We start from the raw sequence: 3,484 nt of genomic DNA, 5'->3' as shown, positions 1-3,484 counted from the left end.
TATGGATATTATACTATTAATTTAATTTACATTTTAAAAGTAATCATTAAAAGTAATGCTTTTTACAAAGCATTACTTGATTAAGTTTCCTCTTTCTAATTTTGTTTTGAATTATGCTAATTAAACCTTGTTTTGGCTGTTGAAATTACTTTTTATACATACTATTACACTTATATCATTGTTTGTTTTATTTCTTTTTTTATTGTATTGTGATATTTTATATAACATATGTCTAATAATTACAGAGTCGAGAAGTTAATCAAATTTTATAAACCTTTCATCGAATCTCGTAGAATCCTTGAAATCTTTGCAATCTATTGAATTCTCTTAAAATTCCTTAAAATCTTTTGAAATATTTGCAACCCTTCTAAAATTCCCTGAAATCTAAAGGAATACCTTTAAAATTAATGTAAATCTTTAGAATCCATAAGCATATATCTTAGTCTCTTGAAATACCTCAAAATCTTTTAAAGGCCATTACAAATACTAGAAATACACTGCCGTCGCAAATTGTCAGTACGATCAGCGAAAGTACTATTAAAAATCACTGCTGACTTTGAAACGTGACTGCTCGTTCAAAAATTAAGCGAGAAACTTTTTTAAAAACCTATTCAAAAGCTTATTGAATTGCGCGTCAAATGAACCTTACTACAGATATTTTTGATATTTTGGGGAAAATATACTGCGCAGTAGTATAAAACATAAATCAAGAATTTCTCGAATTTTGTACCTCGAATTCAGCTTGCGGAAGGGCCTAGGAAAGCTGTAGAGAAACTCTCAAATTCATACAAATTAGTCTTTGAAGTCTTATCTATAATTTAAGCTCATGATACTTAAAAAATCTTCACGGCTTCTCGAGATACGACTAAAAATGTCCAAGCCTCCAATGTCAAGTTTTAATCGGCGACTACTGCTGTCTACCGCGAAAGCGGTGGTCGCTGAAAATGTCTCAGATTTTGCTTCTCAAATTCTGCTCGTGCTGTGAACTGAAATTGACAGAACGTAATCTGTGAAATCTCATGTTCAATTTGAGCCAATAAAACTTTAAAAATATTCAGGGATTCTCAATATATGACAATAAACGTGCAATTCGGGAATATTTTAAAGTTTTATGGCTTAAATTAAAGATAAGACTTCAAACACTAAATTGTATGAATTTGAAAGTTTTGCTACAGCCTTCCTTGGTCATGCCACAAGTTGAATTCGGGGTGCAAAATTCGAGACATTTTTTTTTTCTTTTAAAACTTCTCGCGCAGTATATTTTCTTCAAAATATCAAAAATATCTGTATTAGGGTTCATTTGACGCGCAACTTAATAAGCTTTTCAGAGCAGTCACGATTCAAAGATAGCAGTGCTTTCTAATAGTACTTTTGCTAATCGTTCTGACAATTTCCGTCGGTAGTGTACCTGAAAATTCTTTTTCTCTTACAATAATTTGACACCCCAAGAAATGATCGAATCCCCTTCAAAACGCTTCAAATCCGTTAAAAACCTTTGAATCCTTTGAAATTATTTAAAATCCTGTGAAAACTTATGAAATCACTTCAAACTCTTTCAAATTTTTGAATCCCTCCCCGTATCCTTCCAAATTCGTAAACCAACAAATTTGGTTGAAGCGACACAAATTGTGTTAATCCAATCAAATTTTTTTTTAAGTGATTTGAATTTCATTCATTTAAAAAGATACTACTTTTAAATCAAATTATTGAAGTAAAAACAACAGTTTAAAGAATTAACTTGCAAAGTTAAATAACGGGAATCTGAAAATTGACCCAGACACTATCTTCTTTTAAATATGGTTCAAAAGACTTCAATTGAGAAAATAATGTTTGCGTATAAAAATTCGCTTATCATTGTCTAACTATAATCGTATAAAGTGACATTCAAACTAAGCATTAAAAATCATCTTTATATAATTAATTCAACTTATGTTAAATATAATATACACGGAGAAAAAGCAGAAATCGCAGAACCTCTCGAGGACTAAATATGTTCTTTTTTAGAGGCCCGCATGATGTAGAAACTTAAAAAAATTAGAAAAATAAAAATATATGGTGTTTTTCCGAAATTTTACTTTTCTTATGTTTTTAAAATTTGAAGAAAACAATAAAACATTAGGTTACATCAAAAGATTAGATGACACACCTATATTTTCTGGGAAGACGAAATTCAGCTTAAAGTTTAGATGGGACAGTCGAACTTTTTTTCAGTGCCCCGACGACTAAACCGACAGTTGGGTGTAATCATCATTTTTCCAAAAGGCTCCATCAAGAGGTCAAAGGAGGTCTGGCGTGTGTTACCGTTAGATTTCAACATCTTAGATGTTTCAATCTAACATCAAAACATACCAAAAAGATAGTAAATGGTCTATGTAGTATCTGTATGTTTAGAGGTATTATCTTAAACTTTGAATAGTTACTATAGAACTTTCACTCTTTTCCATGTATTAATTACTGAAAGAATCTATCTTCAATATTTTAGATTTGGCTGTCTATTGTTACGCGCAGGTATAAACCAGGGACAGTTCATTAAAGCCAGATGTTTCATGTTTCAATGGCAAACAACAAAAGACTTAGGATTTGTTAAAGAGAGTAAATTCTCCGCCCACGTCCTTTACAATATTGCGGGATTTCCCGAGCATTCACAGCTCATTCAAAACTAAGAAAAAAGAAGCCGAAAATTATATAAAGTCAGAACGAATGGATACGCATTTTCGTCTCAATTAAAGTTATATTACCTAGATTCCTAGAAAATGTTTTCTCAATTTTGTAATTGTTTTTTGTTAATCTTTAGTCAAAAATTGTTCAAAAAAGTTAATTTCCACAATCGGATATGATTTATACTTTAGACTTAAAATGCCCTCATTTTCTTTTAGAATTTCGATATTTTATTGATTCTTGAATAAACAAGAAGCCTGTCGTAAGACTCTGTCTTGATAGTCAGTGGAACAACATGGGTTTGGTCAGGCCAGTCAGACTTCGTGGTTCAAGAATATGAGCGTGTATAGTGTTTTCGTCCAAATGTACGATCCCTATAGTCCAGTCAATGAAGGATTTGAGAAAAAAATTCGTAAAAGTAGCATTTTTTTCGCAGATACGTTGGGAATGGCTTTATAAAGATATTGTAAAAAGTCCCCAAACATACGTGTACGGCAAAGTTCCGAAATTCTGGAAAGTGTTCAACAATAACATGTTTGTTAAAATTACTCGAGAACTGTTGATTTTAGATCGTGTATGGTGATGTGAAAAAATGTTCATAATTTTATAGAGCACAAAAAAGGTTCTATCTATTGTGGACGTATTGTCAACGTCTGCGCTATGAAATTGGATTAGCTGCACAATTATTCTATTTCTGAACAAATAAAATAAAATCTCAAATATGCTGGAAAAAACGTCGGAAATATATCAGGCGATTTGTACTGGAGCAAATGCAGGTTCCTGTTAACAAAAAAAACGACTAAGTCATTTGCATGACAAACTATCA

The sequence above is a fragment of the Belonocnema kinseyi genome, chromosome 8, assembly GCF_010883055.1.
Source record: "Belonocnema kinseyi isolate 2016_QV_RU_SX_M_011 chromosome 8, B_treatae_v1, whole genome shotgun sequence".
Lineage (NCBI taxonomy): Eukaryota > Metazoa > Arthropoda > Insecta > Hymenoptera > Cynipidae > Belonocnema > Belonocnema kinseyi.
The sequence above is the reverse complement of the archived record's forward strand: the minus strand, read 5'-3'. Positions refer to the sequence as shown.